Genomic DNA, 20,557 nt, shown 5'->3' with positions numbered 1-20,557 from the left:
TATGGCATATGGTGTGTTCTTCTGTTAGAATGAAAGTTCTGGTATTCGCATAATACTTGAACTAATCTTTATATTAAGAGTGAGTAAGGTTAGATCTCCTTTACAAAACTGGCTATTTTTTACTTTTGATTAAAATTACTTAAGGTCTAAGATAAAGTTTGGTGTAAAGGGGGAATTTAGAAAACTGTTGGTGGATTATGGAACTGGAATACTTACATTTTCTAGATAATTTAGTATGGTGTTCTGTCATCTTGGAAAACCAAACAAGAATAAAACTATATTACTAATTCTTTTACTCCAAAAGTACATGAAAAGGGTAAATAGCATAGGGCAAAGCTTTATATCTGAATAATTTCTGTCACTTCAGGGCCCTGCGGTTATATGTTTTTAAAGAAAGTTTTTATTCTCATTGGTTGTACATGGTGGTTATGATTAGCAAATACCTGTCTTTTAAAATAAAATATCTTAATATATACCTTAATATTAGGATGTAAGAATTAAGCAGAGAAAGGCACTTTGCCAATATTTTACTGGAGGTCTATAGAGAATTGCCTAGACACAAAATGCACTTTCCTACCACATATCTGATGATAAGTTTAATGGCAATTGCCTTAAATTATATTCTCATTTCATAGATTTATTTTAAAAGGGGTATAAAGGTGGCCAGCAGACCAATTATGTTAGACAAAAAAATGTGACTAGCTTTCTTTTTACTGGCACTTTACAGGGTATTGTGGTTGCAGAGGAAAGATGTTTATATGGAGTATAATAACTCTAATCCCTAGAGGCTTGGCAGAGCATGGAAATATGACCACCTGTGAACCAGTTTGAACCTCTGTAGTACTGGCTGATTTCAGTTTCGAACACTCATGCAGTTGGCCACTTTGGAAATTTGTCATTTTCTAAATTATTATTGTTAGAAGATGCTTAGAACATTGTTCTGAGACAAAAACCAACCAACAACCAGAAATCCCACAGTGTTTCTTATTTTAGCCATTTTATTTAAATAAATATAGAACTATGACATCATATATGTATTTTCTCTGTATTTTGATGAAATACGTAATTCATATTGGGTCAAATATTAACTCTTGTTGAAGACACTGAAAGACTTGACTGAGTAAGAACTTCAGGTTTGGGTCCTAAATCCAGAGTGTCTGTATTCCTGCAATACACATCCTTTGGTTTTAAAAATCGGACATACATTTTTTACTGTTTATCTTATGGACAGCATCTGAAGGACAAATCTAGGGCCTGATCATGCAAACCTTCATTCATGCAAGTAGTCCTTAAATAAGTCCCACTGATGATGGTGGAACTACCTGTATGAGGATAGACAACTCATGTGAGTAATAATTTTCAGGAACAGGCCCACAGACAGAAGATCCTAAATCAGATGTCTATCTGGCAGTTGGCATAAGATGTGAAAGAGTAGAGTGCCACATTAAATTTCCTTATAAAAGAATACAGTTGTAACATACTATCCCATTTTCTCGGAGTTTTTCTCTTATGCCTGTTTGACCAAGAAAAAGACAATTTAAGTTTAAACATGCCTTTCAGTGTTGATGCAACAATAAATGATGAACAATATGTGAGATTAAAATCTTTCAAAATGATGCGTCTGGATTGCCAATTTAGGAGTACCTTACAGTGATCAGACAAGCGTTTTTTACTTTTTAAGCTTCTTCCAATTTCATGGTAGTCTGAAGATTCTTCTTAAAGCTTTTTTTGTTTTAGTGCATATATAACTTTGCTTGATAAAGTCCTTTTATTTGTGTGTATGTAAATTACCCACAGAAAAGAGAGAGGGAGAGAGAGAGATGATCATGTAAACAGTTTTATCTTGTGAGTTTAAAACATTTAGTGCCTTGTGGACAAACAGAAATTAACCTTTCCAGACTTTTTCCAGAAGTTCATCTTTAAAAGTTTTTGATTGTAAATGTTTTTAGCTTCTTTGTGTACCTCTGTAATAGGAAGGAATGGTTAAATAACTACGTAGAAACTTAACAGTTGCGTAGAAGTTTCAAATTAAATATTTTTTTGCCATTTTAAGTTTTTCTTTCTTTTCCTCTTTTTTGTAACAGGTTAATTTTTCAGCTGATCAGTAAAGTAGTACAGTGCATCCATAAGAGTATTTCTGTATCTTGTTGAGCAAAAAGTCATGCCCTGATATTGATTGCATAAAAGAATGTTTTATGATTCTTAACTACGTTTTCACCTGTTGGACCAAACTTCTAAATTACACATTAATTTACCAAAAATTCAGAAAAGATGGTTTGGTGTTGTTTTAAGTACACTGATTGTGGAAATAACATAAATAAGATACTCTATAATAAAATAAAAGTTTTATTGTATTAATTGATGCAATATTTTGGAGTATAATTTGTGTATCTATTTGTGTAATGCACTTCAGGCATCTTAAATCCCATAGTATAATATAAACAGACATTTTTCTACATCTACATTTTAGTCTATTTGATGATTTAGAGACAAACCTCTAAAATTAAAAACAGGTTTATTTGTAACTCAAGAGGTAGAAAACTTTAGCACTAAGATTAATGATATCAGGTTAGTGTATGAAAGGGTTAACAGTATACCTTTGCACCTTATTTCAAAAATAAAACATGTACAGAAGAACTCCGGTCAGCATGCACTATTTAAGTTGTAAGTGAAAAATTGAAATATTTTAAATATGCTTTCTTCATTTTATGAATATAGTAATTGCCTGGCTGCTCTGAAAGGATTTAAGCTAATCTTCTGAGAGCTGATGGTCAGTATGTTACATGTGGACAGGTGATTAAAAGCTAGTGTCTTCAGTACTGTACTTTAATCTCACAGTCGCATTGACTGCAGTACAGTAGAGCTTGGCTGTTCACCGGGATCTGTCATCTTTAGGAAATCAGACCAGCTTATAGAGGCGATTCACAAAACCAACAGTGACAACAAAGTCTTATGTGCCTTACAAAAGAAGGATTAGGCAGTTCTCATGTCATTTTGATCAGACAGAGATAAAAGCTGATTGCTGCAGCATGGCAAGGCACACGTCAATTTCAATTGATTATTAATAAGGATACTATAACCCTGTTGCTTAGTCATTGTTAAATGCAATTCAAAGCAGGGAAAATTCAATTTTGAAATGATTGGTTTTATATGACGTGATAAAAATGATTCACATGGAGCATTGTTGCATGTCTTTCAAAAAATCACTGTTTATTCAACACTTGTTGAAAATAGACTTAACATTTAGAGTATGTAAGGGTTTGGGGGCTTTTTTTAAAAAAAAAATATTGGTTAGGTGATACATCCTTCAACACCAATTAGATCATTCTTGAAACTGCCTGAGACTATACTAAATTCATAGCACTTATCCTACTAGGAACATATGCAAAAAGCATCTGCATTTTACAATTTAGCAAAAGTGTGGCATTAAGCATCAAGTAAATTATCTTAGTTCCAGGTAGTATTCCATTATATTTTAAAATATAATATTGAGCTGTACTTTGTGTTACATCTGTAGACATCACAGTATGTTTTAAAAATTAATTAGCAAATCAAATGTGGATCTTTTTTCTTTTACTACAATCTAATTTGGCAATATAATATAAAGTGTTGGCTGTTTTTGCAGGGAATAAAGTTATGACATATATGCTATACTAACATTTGGAAGTATCAAACTTTCATAGATGACTAGTTCTGGTAATGTTTTACCTTTTTTTAAACAGAACTCCTTTTTTTACCCAACTGATGCCTCCTAGTGTTTCACATAATAAAACACTAATGAGACACCCATAAATGTAAACATTGCTTTTTCATTGCCTGCATCTGATGTGATACATACTTTTTCATTGCCTACATCTGATGCAATACATAAAATTAATATTTATGTGTTTAATTTTGTGTGTTATTAAAATCAGACAGGAAATTCCTGTAAATGAGATGTTTCATCTCAATGGATACTATGCACATATTTACAATTTTTCTTTAACATTGCGTAACTGTATTTTGGAAATTTTGTATCTCAGATAGAGAGCATTTTCTGTCTCTTTTACTTCCCATGTACATTATATGAACTTTTGAAAGTATTATAGGGCTCAAATGGGGTTTAAAAAAGATGCTGATAGTTTAGCATTTCCATTTTTAAGGCCCTGAAAATATAGGTGCAGAAGAGTTTGAAATATCCTGGAGTGCCTCACAGCCAAATAAAATTAAAAAAGAGAAAGAATGCTGAGAGACATGCTGTCTCACTTCAAATCCTAAAGCAGCATAAAATAATTGTTAAGTTTTGTCACATTCTGTAATTATTCCAGTGTATTTTATATTTGAATAAGTAAGAGAACTGTATTAATCTAATTTTTAAAGGTTTGGAGCACCCACAGCACACTGACTTCAATGAAAGCTGCAGGTGACCAGCACCTTTGAAAATCAAGTCTTTTATATATAGATGAATAGAGTATATAGTGGTGAAAACTGAAATACAGCATTAGATTTCCACAAGTTTGCTATGGTTATAACATGACTCACCAGTACTTGAACAAAAATATGATTTTATTAGATTAATACCATGTGACAGTAGAGGGTTTTTTTTGAAGGTGGAGGGGTCTGATTTTCAAAAAAGTTGTATAGCACCAGGGCTTTTGTGGCTCCTGCAAGTTACTGTGATGAGGTATAACTTACTAGACTCCATTTGAACTGTCAGGTGTAATTTTATAAGGAGAAAGAAGAAAATAGGATTTGCAGCAGTTTTGCAAATTTGAATGTCACAAGATTTTCAGTAGGGTATGAGAATAGCATAACTGTGACATCAGAAATATAACATGTTATTCTAACACTTTGAGGAAAAACATTGGATTTCATAAATTTTTGGCTTACCATGTAAGTTACAAATAGATATAAAGAGAGTGAGATTCCTTACACTTTCACAAATCTGAATTTTATCAGTTAAAAAACCTGATAAAAGTTAATGGCTTTTTCACAATGCGTATATAACACGTGTGGGTGTATATTTACATATAAATATATATTTTCATATATTAAATAGTTATGGTCATATCCATGTATGCAGCTCTCACTGAAATAAATTGGAGTTTGGCTTTAGATCAAGTGCAGCGTCTGGTCTTTAGGTTGTATTCTGCCTCACTCACATATGAATAATTTAAACTAGGGCTCAACAGTACTGGGATCTGCCATTTATTTAAGCCACTTGTGATCGGACAGTATCCCAGATCTTTAAACTTGTTTGAATCTTGGAAACACTTTAAAGTATGAGAGAGAGTTCATCCTTCAACCAGGAAAACAAATTGCAAAAAGGGATGGAAGTCTCCCACAAGAACTAGTTGCACTGCTTCTTCCCTTGAAAAGAGAAAGTAAATTTGAAAGACCGAAGAAGAGAGTTGCACGGATAGGAATTTTTTAGGGCAGCTCAAGTGTGGGGAGTGTATATCTAGGAGTATTAGGCTGAAATTAAGCTAAACTGAGAGTCAATACATATTTCCTTACAGTGACACATAATTAGGTTGTGGAATAATGTCCTCAGAGAAATGGTAGAAGCCCTATTGTCTTGAGTTATTTGGATTGGATGAAGTACTCGAGAATTGACTCTGCTGTAGGGAACAGTCCTGTAATGGCAGGGGGTAGACTAGATGACCCAATGGGCTAGATCCTTGGCACTTTGTGCCATTGCAGTGTCATACAGGGGACTTAAAGCTGTGCTAGGGCTCAGCAAGTTGGCTAGGGGGGCATACCAGCACTGGGGCTAGAGATCCTGACCAGTGGAACAGCTCTTTGGGAGCCACTGTCTATCTGCTGGCTCAAGTTGAGGCAGCACTGAGGCAGCCCCCAGGATCAGGGGTGGTGTTGTCTTGGTGGCATAAAGTCCTCTTCCCCCTTCCCCCCCCCCTCTCCCGCCCGCCCGTGCCTCTTGTTTCCTGGTGCATCTCGAGTTGCTTGAGTGAAACTGGAGCTCTAGCCTAACAGGTCTTTTCTGATTCTAATTTCTTTGATTGTATGATTTAGAAGGCAAAGTTAACTATAGGCATGATTATTAAAATATATGCTGTTTCTGGAACCCAGCCATGTTAATCATGTATCTCTAATGCCATGATCCAGAGATGTACAGTTAGGCAAATCAAATTAGAGATAACACTATTTGTGTTGTTTCTATAAACATAGAAAGGATATATGTCATTTGTGGAACCATTACATAGTATTTGCAGTATTTGCTTTTAAACAGTCAGCTAATACCAGTTAGCAAAATCTGTACAGTACATGGCAGAGGATTGTGAAATTGCTTGGAAAAGACATCTACAGAGTAAACTTAATGCAGTGTGTTGTCCATGGGAAACATTACTATATAATGACAGAAAAATGCAAATACTAAGGAAGCTTTATTGATTTTAATTTGTAATAAATTATGTTATTCTTAATAACAAATTAATTGTAATAAGCTATTGTCTATATGTAAAATAATAGTGTATTAGTCTAATCTAAATAACATTAAGAAATTTCAAAGATCAGCATAAAAATTAAAATGGTCCAGATTGTCTCTAGAGTAAAAAGCCACAGGAGGGCACTTTTCGCTGGGGAGTCTGTAAAAAAAATGAATAAAGCCTGGGTATGTTCTGAAAGGGTAGAGGGAGACAATGTGTCTGGTTCACACCTTCACAGGCCTGCCACAGCTCCATGTCCATCTTTTGCATGTCACATCCAAGTAAGGGTGAAATATGTGGAGTGGGGAGGATCCCCATGAAGATCTTAAGGGTGTGACATGATCTGGATCAACATGTGGGACAGTAAATAAGCACCCCGACTTTCACAATAAGCCAAAAATCAAGCTAATCCCATTTCAAACAAGGCCAAAACAAGCCAATCCCTAAAAACCCCAACACTCTATGTGACTAGATCCCCCCGGCGCGAAATCTGGGACTGTGGTGGGCCCGCTGTGCACCCCGACTCTCTCCCGCCTTTGACCGTGCTTGCCCCTGCTTATCACCCCTTGCCCCCACTTGCCGGGAGCCAATCAAAAAAAAGAAGCAACAAGCTACAAGCCAAAAACTAGCCAATAAGCAACTCACAAGTCACTTAAGCCAATAACAAACCCAATTTCTGCGTGTTTTTTTTTTTTTTGCGGGTTTCGTATGTCTGATAGTGGGACACAGCCTTTAGTCCTTATGTAAAACCTTATCCCACAGTCCTTACCGGAACAAAATTTCCACAGGATCTGGCCTGCTATAAACAGTCAATAATCATGTAGAATAAATAGGGCAACAGTTTCAACAGTATCTTTAACCACAATAATTTAAAAGTGTTTTCATAGATATGAGGAACTGATCTTTGAAGCAGTTCTTCATGAGATCCTGCATTACCTACAGACTGTTCTGAGACAGTGGTCTGATTTTCTTCTTTTATCTTGTTCTTATGTATAAGATGCAGATGAAGAATTGATATAAATTATGCACATGGGTTTGATTAAAAAATAGGTTTATTGCCTCTCCACTACACATGAAATAAGTGTTAAATTGCACACATACCCAAACTTCTATACAACGCATTTTATATGTTGGAATACTGGGCCGGAGAATACATCCTTGCAGCGGCATACAAGATGTATAGCCTCATCCAAAATATACATGCATAAATGCCAGAGATCAGAAATATAACCCTTACTGTTAATGAGGTACTACAGAGTGGTAGACTCATTTAAAACTAAATAGAATGAAGCAGTATATTATTAAATTACTTAAGAGTAAACATTTTAAACATTCTGTAACCTGGGGCTGTTGGATCACGGGTAGTATTATTAATTGGAACTAATTTGAAATTATATTTTTAAAGAAAATGCATTAATTAGAAAGTAGGATTCAGGGATTTTTCAAAAAGAAAGTATAATTTCAACAAATCTGCTTCGTGTTATATATATATATTGAAACTGTAGGGCTAGATCCTCAGGTGGTGAAAATCTGCATAGCCCCGCTGAGATAACAATGCAGCTGAGGATTTGGGCCTGAGTTATTATCCTGATTTTAACAATAATGATGTGTAGTATAGAATCAGAAGAATAAACCTTTTTAATTTCTGATAACATCTTTGGTGAATATCGTGGTGTATTTTTGTGCTTTTGAATACTAGGGTTTTGGTGCAGCAAAATGAGAGCTTTGTCCTGTCTGTTCATCCAGATATAGTACTGGATATCCCATCATAGATGTCATTTTCTACTTCCAACAGTTCTTTCAGCACTGAGCTCAGATATTACACTCTTTGGTGATCAGTAGCACAGTTCATTTTCCACTCTAGCTTACTCACTGATATCTTTGTGGAAGTTTACTTCTTTAAAAAAATGTATTTAGAGGAAGGATACCATGTGAATGGGTGTGATAGAAATCCCTAAGATAGATAAGAGAGATAGAGATAGAAGTAAATTTATTATTTTAGCATGATGGTTTTAATGCCTGTGATTTTATGCTCTGCTTCTGTACCTATGGGAAAGAACATCACTGATACCATCTCAATGTATCAGTGGGGTAGCCGTGTTAGTCTGGATCTGTAAAAAGCAACAGAGAGTCCTGTGGCACCTTTAAGACTAAGGCCTTGGCTACACTTACCAGCTAGTTCGACGGCTGGAAATCGAAGTTCTGGGTTCGACTTATCGCGTCTAGTCTGGACGCGATAAGTCGAACCCGGAAGTGCTTGCCGTCGACTGCGGTACTCCAGCTCGGCGAGAGGAGTACCGCGGAGTCGACGGGGGAGCCTGCCTGCCGCGTGTGGACCAAGGTAAGTTCGAACTAAGGTACTTCGACTTCAGCTACGTTATTCACGTAGCTGAAGTTGCGTACCTTAGTTCGAATTGGGGGGGGTAGTGTAGACCAAGCCTAACAGATGTATTGGAGCATAAGCTTTCGTGGATGAATGCCCACTTCGTCGGATGCATGTCATCTCACTGGACACTCAAAGTGCATTCCTTACTTAGCATCATTCTACGTTACTTAACAATGTAAAGTGATACGTGATATGGCAGTTAGGTGTGACACAGAGGAAATATTCTGTGGTCTGTTTCAGAAGAGCAGCACTTTTCATTATTCTGGCCTTGTCTTGACAGATCCTATCCACGGTATTTGAGACAAGTGGTGATTTTATTATTCTGACTATTGCTACAAGTCACTGTATTCTGTTCTGTAAAGAATTAGTGCTCTGTTCTACCACATTTTTTAACACAGACTGTTCACTGAGGACTAAGGTTAGGTCAATAGTGAGACCATTCAAGTCTATGACTATCATAGATAGTGACCTGAAATAATGCCGTTCCAGATTGCTGAGGAAATGTAATTGTGTGGGCATTGGGGGAGAAAGTGTTGTCCTTCTCCTTTCCTGCTGACTGTAAGCCGTATGGGCTTTTGATCATCACCTTTCCTTTGCTGGATCAGAAAATTGGCCTGTAATTTAAATGTTATCCTAAAAAATGGCACTTCCATATTTGATTGGTATCACTTGAAAATTAAATGTAAATATTTCAAATAGGAACTCAACCATGCTTCTCCTAGGTAAGTTCATATTTGTGAAGATCTCCCTACTGACACATTTACAAAGCAAGGAAACGTGCATTCTATTTTCATATATAGGTCCAAACCTTAATCTTAGGTATAAGATACAGTTAAACGAGTAGCCGATATTATGCATATACCCAGAGTTGCAGATATTTTGAGCTATGCGTCAATTCAAGCTAGATATCTCAGATTAGAATCTGGCTCTTCCACGGAAAATGTGAACCAACATATATTAATTTCAATTCTGAAACACAATGCATATTTAATACTTGTTTCTTTTATTTGGCAAAATCATCCATATCTAGAAGACAGAGTCTCCGAGGGTCACATGCAACTCATTCTCATTTCTTTCAATAGCAGTTGAGAACAGGTCCTGAAACTATCATCCTTAATTAGAATTTCTGACACTTCATACTTTGAGGGACAATACTACTTTATAATACAGACATCTTCTAAACTTTCTTTTACATATTAAATTTAATAACCATAATTCCTAAAGAAGTGCATATACAATTGATTTCTTTTGAGGTAATAAAAGGTATTATTTAGAAAATATACTGCCTATAAGGTAAGAAGGATGGTCGAATGGAGAGGATGTTGGACTAGGAGTCAAAAGACCAACGTTTAATTCCAACTCAGCTACAGACCCACTTTGGCCAATTCTCCAAATCTGTTCTGTGGCTCACTACCGCATCTGTAAAATGGGTATAAAAATTCTGTATCTCAGAAGGAATGTGGGGAGGCTAATCCATTAATGATGGTGTGAAATTCAGATACTATGGTAATGGTGGCCATATATGTTCTTATCTAGATTAGACATATAGAGCTGCTAGATTCAACATAGTCTACAAATTTAATTTCCCAAACACAATTTCCCTTCTACTTATATTATCTGAAAAGTGTGTTTCTTGTTTCATTTGTCTGTCAAGTACAATGGACAAGAAAGAAAATGCCTTTGTTTTTGTTTTTCAGACTTCACTTAGGAACCCTCCCATCTATATGCAACTGCTTATTTTACCAGTAGTCAATGGGAGTTGATGGTGCCCAACACCTTGTGGGATCAGGCCCTACAGAAATACTGTTGTATCATTCTAATTTTTTTTCTTGACTTGAGAAGTTCAAGTGCCATAGCTCGCAGAACTCGAAGCTCTAGGTATAGGAATTACAGATTCACATAGGTGATTAGATACCATGACAACGAGTGTGCTATAAATGACTAATAGATAGATTATATATTCTTTGAGACAGGAAGTGCCACTTCAAGGGAGGAAAGAATTGCTTAAAGACAATTTCCTTGTGTAAGAATGTTAAATAAACCGTCTGATGAACAAAATGTGAGAACAAATAACTCAAAACTAGTCATTACATGTCTGATTTCAATCCTCTTAAATGGAGACCTGGGTGGTCCATTAGGAAAGATGTTGTGGCCTTGCAAGCATGCCTCCTCAGCCAGTTTTTGAGACAGTTAACATTACTGTGCTGCATACATAGGTGTAAATCCAAACCTGACTTCCTGAATGGATTATTATGCTTGAATAAATGAAGAAGAATAACAAATCTGGTTAAAAAATTGTGCAGATACTCATTCTTAACCAGTATTTATCTAACAACTGTTTAAAATTGAAACAGATTATGGGGGAGGAATATTGTGTTGCCATGGTGAGTTTTTTCACTTTTTTCTACAGTTGAGAAATTCTGACCCATTTCACAAATATGGAGAGGACCAGCATTCATAGATATTTATATATGTATTTAAAAAAGTATACAGAATGTAATTGAATGTAAAGTGGTGTAGCTCCATTGACTTGAGCTCCAGCTGAGGATCTGTCCCATCATATCCTGCTAAGAAACTCTTGTGTATACAGAATCGTCATTTAATTCTGTTAATTAACATCCTCCTGCTTTCCCCACCTCCACCCTGACTCTACGTCCAAATTTGGTAGAAACAACAGTACCACTGGAATGCAACATTTCAGAACAGGATGACCCTTGCTTTCTCTGCCAGATCCTGCTTCTGGTATGAAACACTGTGGGAGCATGTGTTGATATCTGTTGTGACTGCCAGTCAGTGGTCAAACATTCCAAACAGACTTTTAGACAATTAGCAGAGTCTCCATCCTGTGATTGCACTTGCTATGTGTGCGTCATTCATATCCCTTGAGGTGGGATGAATCCTTATGGTGCCCAGTCAGTGTGAGCTATAGTAGAGCATCTTGCTAGCTGAGGCAGTAGGAGTATGTATATGCTCATCTCAGCTGAATGTTAATGGTCCTATGTGATGATACACATACATTTTCCATTTTTGCCTATTAATTTCCTCGTATAACTTGTCTATCTGTGACCTTATCTTTGTATCATACTTCAGAGAATGACAGTTGAATGAATTAACTTCATTACTTGCACCCAGAATGAGAGACTTTCATTTTAGAAGACTCAGCAAGATTCCTAAATCCATTCCTGAACATGGAGTACAACAACCCTGTTGCCATGATGGGCCATTCTCTGGGATTCCAATTTAAACAGCATTGGAGGGCCAGATAATACCTTTGTATGTGGACACGCTGTCATAAACTTTAGTGCAAGCCCTGGCTGCAACCACTCCAGTGCAGAATTTAATCCTTGGAGGAAATATTGTGTCATACTGTGAAGTAGGGCAACAAGTATCCCCATGACAAATGATCTACAAAACTGGACATTGTTACCATTGCTGTCAAGGTGGATTGCTTGCCATTTCTTGGAAGGCAAATATATAAAATATTCCATTAAAAAACTACATGAAGAGAACATTAAGGTTGCATTGTTAAACATTTAACTCCCGCAGTTAGGGTTGCAAACCAATGAGCCCTCCAGAGCAATCCCGACAGTAATGCTGGAATCTCTGCAGGCTTGGATACACACCCTCAACTCTAGAACATCAGAGGTAATGAGGCTGTAAGAAAATCAATGTACACACCAGTTTTGAATGTAAAGATATGTCAGTTCAAACTGTCAATCTAAACCTTCGCTACTTTACTATTGTTAGATTGATAGCAGGGTATTTGCTTAATGTCAGTTTAATATTACAAGAAAGTTTTTGACTGAGAGCATACCACAGCAGAAGAAGGATGGTGGTGTTTAGGGTGTTAGCCTGGGACTTGGATGAAGTGGGATTAATTCTCTGCTCCTCCCACAAAATTTCTTTGTGACTTTGGCAAGTCACTTTGTTTTTGTCCATTAGTTCCCCATCTGTAAAATTGTGATAATAGTACTTCCCTACCTCTTAAGGGTGTTTTGAGCTTTTCAGAGCTAGGGTAAAGGAAATCATGTACATACAATAGAGAGCAGATATGACAATATTTAGCATACAGTTTCTGTTAGGAAATTATTTTATGAAGTAAAGCATACAGTCTGCAATTGTATAACTCTAGTCTTTTAATTAAAGTTGAGAACTTTCTGTTTCTTCAAGTCTATTTTTTTCTATTTCTTCTTTAGTTGTTGTGCCAAGGTATCCATGTGTGTTTCTTCCACTGTCATCTGGCTCATTCCCAGCAGATGCACACAATCTGTTTTGCTGTCACTAACAGGGTTCAGTTTATGGAGAGAATGTGTCAGAACATGCCGCCATAGTCATTTATACAGGATTCTTTTTTCTAAAGAGTAACTGAGAGTATATACTTACCTTATTTTTATTGTACTGTCATAGGGCTTTATCACGCATGTTAAATACTAGCCTATGCTGGGAGCAATGCAGAGCCACCTTATCCCAGTGGGAGATGAGGGAAGCAGACTGAATCCCTGAGATCCCTAAATGTACATGCTCATTGCCTCACCTCTTCATGGAGTTCACATACTCACTCTGCTTTTGCATGGGTTGGTACAGAGGGAGTGTGGCCATGGTCCTCACTACTTTGGGGTTACCTGCACTGTCAAGGCTGCACAGAGAGGGTCATCACTGCACTCCCTGGAATATAGCAACTGCAATCCTGACAGGCCCTCAGGGGGCAAAGTGGCGGGGGGGGAGGAACGAGTCCTTGAACACCTCTCCATCCTGCACACCCACATGAGGCATCAAAATCTGGCCCATATACAGATTTCTAAGAAAGTTCAGTAGACCAAAAATATGCCCCATTTGTTAGTTTATTTCCTTATTTCTTAGGTCTGGTCTATACTACCCGCCTGAATCGGCGGGTAGAAATCAACCTCTTGGGGATCGATTTATCGCGTCCCGTTGGGACGCGACAATCGATCCCCGAATCGGCGCTCTAACTCCACCAGCGGAGGTGGTAGTAAGCGCCGCCGACAAAAAGTGGCAGAAGTCGATTTTGCCGCCGTCCTCACAACGGGGTAAGTCGGCTGCAATACGTCGAATTCAGCTACGCTATTCACGTAGCTGAATTTGCGTATCTTAAATCGACTCCCCGCTGTAGTGTAGATGTACCCTTACATGGAAGTATTGGGAAAAATCCTTAGAAGTATGTTGAAGTTGATGTAAGAGAACCTAAACCTACATATCTGGATAAATTTTAGGCACATCTTCTTCTTATAGTTTCTAATATCTCTGTCAAAAATATATCATTTAGTATATGTGCTTTACCAGGTAGACGGTCACAACTCCTTTGTTATGACATTCTCAGGCATTGTTTTAAAGGACGTATTTTTTAGAAAATGTTAGACACTATACACTTATCTTGTGCAAATCCTTCTTAGTTTGTGGATTATGCACCTTATACTAACTAGTAAAGAAATTCATCACCATTTTATACAACAGCGTATATTTAAAGAAACCTCTTGGATTTTAGTCATGCTGGCTACCATAGACTATTCTTGAATAAATGTCACAATATTCCCAGGACACGGACATTTTTATTCACATGTGATTGTACTATCATTTTTTTTCTATTTACCAATTTAGGAATGTCATCTATAACCTAAAAACTGGGTTCCTTACATTAAATAAATTATAAACATAAAATTTACGAAATATTGGTCTAAAAGGGCGCTGTGTATAAAAATATGCATGTCTTCCCCCTAAAATAGACTATAGGTCCGATAAAAGACTGACCAGCTATACCTAGCAGCCTGAACTTTGGCATATTCAGGCTCAGATGACTACTAGAAAAATCTTTTTTTTTTCCAATTATTATTATTATTACATTTGTTTTCTGATAGTGCTAGAAGTCCCAATTTAGATAAAGGCCCCATTGTGCACTGCACTGTACAGACACATGGTAACATTTAGTCCCTGCTCCAAAGAGTTGACAGCTAAAGAGTGAGAGGAAAGAGAAGCATAGATAGGTTCTAAAAGTGAAGGAACTTCATTAAGAATGCCTTTCCATTGATCCCACTGTTCAACTCCAACAACAGAGCATCGTTATGTCAACAGGTCATAAAGAGAGATGGCAGTCCCTGAGGCCCTGATTCAGCAGGGTACTTAAGCAGGTATGTAACTTTAAGCACAAGTTGTTCCATACTGATACAGCTTTATAGACTGTCACTGATGAACACCTTGCAAATAGGTAGCCAGAGCAGAACAGGAAGCACTAACATAATGCCTTGCCCGATTTGGAATTGATCAACAGCTAAAACTGACAGGTGTTTTGCAGGCATAACTGTGCGTTGAGCTCTAGCTTTGCAATTACAAAGGGGCAAATTACTTTGGTGGAGTCCATATTGGACAGGAAGGGTCACAGCCTCCAGCTGTTAAAAAAAGTTATCATTAAAAAATGTATGGACACAATAGATGTTTATTAAAGAATCAAATTTGTTTTACAAAGTTAATGTTCCCCAGAATCCTATTATTCTCATTCTTAATCATCTAACTTCAATCTTTGAATTGCCCTTTGTTCAGAGGAGTTGATTTCTCTGGGCTTTTTTGATAGCTAAAAAATTAATTCTTCAACAGTGGAAATCTCCATTAATTCCCAAAATCAAAGACTGACTTAATGAGCTTAGTGTCTTGGCTGCATTTGAAGTAGCTTGCATATATATATATTTACATAAATTAAATAAATTTAAAGAAATTTGATCTCTATTTTTAGAGGAATTTTAAAAATATTATTTTACTTTGAGTGGTGGGTCTTTATAAATTTTAAACTCAAAATTACTCATGCTCTAAAGATAAACATCACAGTGTAGTTCCTCATACAAGTTCAGATTTTATATTCATGACAGGGTGTGTATGTTAAAAAAAGCTATTAGATAATATTAGAATGCCAAATTAGTAAGACTTGCTCTGGCCTCTCTGTAAAATCAGTTGCTGTGCTCATGCGTACATTCATAGGAATGATTTTATGAGATATGCGGAGATAAATGCTTGCATACCTCAATTCATGGTAGAGCCTTTGTAAATATAACTTTCTACATGTTGTCTCGCCACAATTAAACAGTGTAAAATATAATTAATCCATAAACACTGTAATGCTGTTTATACATGTACACTGAGATGCTATATGAGAGTGCTGTGCTGGTGATTTGGACCTGTCATCCTAATATATCATGCAGTACAAATATAATTAATGATTTGTAGATTCTCTGCATTTTCAGTATATGTACTTGTCTGTTTGTATGTGTGGACACCATATAAATAAGCATCCCAACATATAATTTTGCTTTATTCTAGATCTTCAGGTTGGGTAACTTGCTCTGTTGTCTGTTGCTGTGGGCTTTATAGATAAGTTGGACTAGAGAACAGTAGAAACTAGTTCCCGTATGATTTTGTTGACAATAGTTTTTATTGTTTTTGTCTACCGGGTAGAATTCTGCACGAAGATTTAGTCATTTCTGAACTTTCATGCGAATGATTTTGACCTGATTGAATTAGTCCAGAAATTAATTATTGGGAGTTATGAACATGATTTCCCCTTATAAAGGTTAAATAGTTGCAGTGTGCACACTCATTAGTACACATATAGTAAAAAGGGAATTGTTAGGAAATTGCTAGTTCAGAGGATTTGTGATGGTACTGTTCTCCCTTTATTGCTAGGTAGTCAGTTCAAATCCTACAAGGTTGGTAGTGATCAAAAACTATTTTATCTGGTCTTTATATATGCACTTATAAGATCCTCATTGCTGTAGTATGAGACCTCCTACTGCTATCTTTTAGCGGTTTGACCTATGTGAAATAAGTCAGAGATCTTAATTCATTCTCAATGGACAGTGTCTACATCATAAAAAAATGCCACCATGGCTGGGTACTAATTGGCACTTTTTTTGACAGTCTAAAGAGGCAAAAGTATGAAACTGCTTTCCTCATCTGGCCATATTTTTATTTTGATGTTTTTCAGCCTCTCTCCTTAGTTATACCATGCAAAATTAAAACCCACGAATTGACCTGCTGCAAAACAAAGCAATATCACATTTCAATCACAATAACAAAAAGCACAGGAACCTTACATCTGCCTCTGTCTCTCACCCCACTCCTTTCTCAAATGTCTGAGAACAAAGATAACCTTTACAGCATGTGCAGAAGCTTAGTCGATTCAGAGGGACCAAAGCGGGTAACAGAGTCCAAGCTGAAGATACCTAATGGAGAATATCCTGCTAGCAGCTTCCTAACCCAGAGAGTCTCTATCTCAAGCACCTCAAAGATATAGTGACATGACAGTGTGGAGAGATTTGTGCTCAGGCTTCCCATGGTATATTTGTTTTGTAGATAAACTGAGGACCTCAGTCTCAATTGCTATCTGTAGAAGAAGGACTGGCCAGTGGTTAGGACATTTGCATAGGCCTCCAGGTCAATTCCTGGCTCTGCCATGGTCTCCCTGTGCGATCTTGGGCCAACTCCCTTAGTACCTTGCCTGCAATATTAGCACTATCTTACCTGATAGGAATACTGTGCGGATAAGTATATTAAAAATTGTGAGGTGCTCAGCTACCATGATGATAGGGGTCCTATAAGTACCTGAAACAGATAGACAGAAGTTGCATCTTTATAACTGACAATATCTACTGATTACTTAGGTCAGTGCAAAGCTTTTGTAAACTTTAAAAAAAATGAGACAAAATAGAACTATTATTTTTCTTTCATGCTTTCTGTGCAGTTAACTGTAACTTCATAAAATCTGAAGAGATTTGTGAAAGAGATTATCTTTTTCTATGATTAGGCTTCGGAAACTTAAGGGAAAGACAACACTGAAAAATACAGTTTTCTTGGTGTCTACAGGATATGAACAGTGTGGGCATTTTCATTTAAAAATACTTTTCAATGGCTTGCCAGAAGCCTCAATTTCCGATGTGGAGGGACCACCCTCCTTAGTGGTAAGAGGCAATTCTTTCACTGTGTTAGCTTAGTCATGGGCCTTTCTTGGGCAGAGACAGTTTATTTTTGTGAAACTGTCCCAAAATATGTATTATCCATGGACTAGGACCCATCAAAGAGACTTGTTACACTTGTAATGATAGGTTGGACCTTTACAGCCAGTACAGGATCTACTAAGGGCTCTATTTGGGTTTCTTTTTTTAAAATTAAATATGCACATATCATTTTTTTCTCTTTCTGCATCGACATGTGTTAGCTGTACAGTATTTGCCAAGAAGAACCTATGAAATGCACACCCATGTTCTTTCCGTGGGTAGTGGTGGCTAGTTGGAGATATGCTTACAGGGATTTCTGCTTTGCTGCCCTAGGTCCTTCTCTGTCATCAATGGAAGTCGTATGCATTAGTATAATGTAATACTTGGCCACGAAGGAGTTGATTTTGGTCCTGATCTAATGCTACACTCAGTATTCAATAAAGTCAGAGTGGTACCCTTCCTTATTAGTACTGTTGGAATTTCATTTTCTGTGACTTTTTTTTCCAAGTAAAAATACAGATGGCATTTTAATGATTATGTTTGAGGGGGATGGCCTTTTGAAAAAAATATGAATTTTATTTTTTGAAAATATTTGCAATGTTAGTGGTAGAAATATAGTTGCTCAGAAAAGATACCGTATATACTCGTTCGTTAGCCTGTTCACTTATAAGCCGACCCCCCAAGATGGTTACATAAAAATAGCAAAAACTGTATGACCCTTTCATAAGCTGACCCTATATTTCAGGGGTTGGCAAACTTTGGCTCGCAGCCATCAGGGTAAGCTGCTGGCAGGTCGGGAAGTTTTGTTTACTTGGAGCGTCTGCAGGCATGGAGTCCCTCAGCTCCCTGTGTCCATGGTTCGCCGTTCCCAGCCAATGGGAGCTGCGGGAAGTGACGCTCCAGGTAAACAAAACGACAATGTATTAGATATTCAATTCAATGATTCCATAGAGTTTAAAATCATCAAATTTTGGTGTAGACACATTTATAAGCCGACCCCCGCTCTTTGATACATCACTTTTTTACCAAAAATATTCAGCTTGTGAACCAGTATATATGGTAATTCTTTAGTAGTAGCAGTTCTAGGCTTCTTAAAAACTGAGCTGACCTGATACGATAGATTTCCTAAGATACTGAATGTCATTTTAATATTTGAGAAATTAAAGTATTTTTAAGCTTTGAAATACACTGTCTGAGTAGCTGTTCCCATTCCCCACTTCTGCTGTCTAAAAAATGTGTAACATGGTAACAGGTAGGTATGTTTGGTGTCTCCAAAGTCATAGCAATCCAGTTTTGATAATGAAAAAAGTTAACTGTTAAAATGGATCATGAAATATAAGCAGTAAACGTTATACAATACATTCAATAAATACAACTCCCTCTATACACAGAAGACTTCTATTGAATAGAAAAGGCACCTTTGGGTATGTCTACACTATGGGATTAATCCGAATTTATATAATTCGAATTTTGGAAACAGATTGTATAAAGTCGAATGTATGCGGCCACACTAAGCACATTAATTCGGTGGTGTGCGTCCATGTACCGGGGCTAGCGTCGATTTCTGGAGCACTGCACTGTGGGTAGCTATCCCATAGCTATCCCATAGCTCCCGCAGTCTCCTCCACCCATTGGAATTCTGGGTTGAGATCCCAATGCCTGATGGGGCCAAAAACATTGTCACGGGTGGTTCTGGGTATATCCTTTCCCCTCTCCAGGGAAGCAACGGCAGACAACTGTTTCGCGCCTTTTTCCTGGGTGAATAGTGCAGACGCCATACCACGGCAAGCATGGAGCCTGCTCAGCTCAAGACAGCTGTCATGAACATTGTAAACACCTCGCACGTTATCGTTATCACGTTATCTGCTGAACCAGAACCTGCAAAACCAGGCGGCGAGGAGTAGGCTACGGCAGCACGGCAGCAAGAGTGATGAGGATATGGACATGGAATTCTATAAAACCACGGGACCCAGTGCTTTGGAGATCATGCTGTTAATGGGGCAGGTTATAGCCGTGGAACGCCGATTCTGGGCCCGGGAAACAAGCACAGACTGGTGGGACTGCATAGTGTTGCAGGTGTGGGACGATGACCCAGTGGCTGCGAAACTTTTGCATGCGTAAGGGCACTTTCTTGGAACTTTGTGACTTGCTTTCCCCTTCCCTGAAGCGCCAGAATACCAAGATGAGAGCAGCCCTCACAGTTGAGAAGCGAGTGGCGATAGCCCAGTGGAAGCTTGCACCGCCAGACAGCTACCGGTCAGTCGGGAATCAATTTGGAGTGGGCAAATCTACTGTGGGGGATGCTGTGATGCAAGTAGCCAAAGCAATCACTGAGGTGCTGCTACGAAAGGTAGTGACTTTGGGAAATGTGCAGGTCATTGTGGATGGCTTTGCTGCAATGGGATTCCCTAACTGTGGTGGGGCGATAGATGGAACTCATATCCCTATCTTGGCACCAGAGCACCAGGGTACCCAGTAACATAAACCGCAAGGGGTACTTTTCAATGGTGCTGCAAGCACTTGTGGATCACAAGGGACATTTCACCAACATCAACGTGGGCTGGCCGGGAAGGGTTCATGACGCTCGCGTCTTCAGGAACACTAATCTGTTTAAACGGCTGCGGTAAGGGACTTATTTCCCGGACCAGAAAATAACCGTTGGGGATGTTGAAATGCCAATAGTTATTCTTGGGGACCCAGCCTACCCCTTAATGCCATGGCTCATGAAGCCATACACAGGCAGCCTGGAC

General features: G+C 37.7%; 1 protein-coding gene across 11 annotated transcripts in view; it reads left to right on the top strand.

The window, feature by feature from the left end:
* MEF2C (myocyte enhancer factor 2C) overlaps positions 1 to 20,557 on the top strand; it is a 144,962-nt gene that overhangs the window by 7,971 nt on the left and 116,434 nt on the right. The window lies entirely within an intron of this gene.

Source organism: Trachemys scripta, chromosome 6 (genome assembly GCF_013100865.1).
Source record: "Trachemys scripta elegans isolate TJP31775 chromosome 6, CAS_Tse_1.0, whole genome shotgun sequence".
NCBI classification, from domain to species: domain Eukaryota; kingdom Metazoa; phylum Chordata; order Testudines; family Emydidae; genus Trachemys; species Trachemys scripta.
Note: the sequence above shows the minus strand (reverse complement) of the source record. Positions and strands in the feature narration are given on the sequence as shown.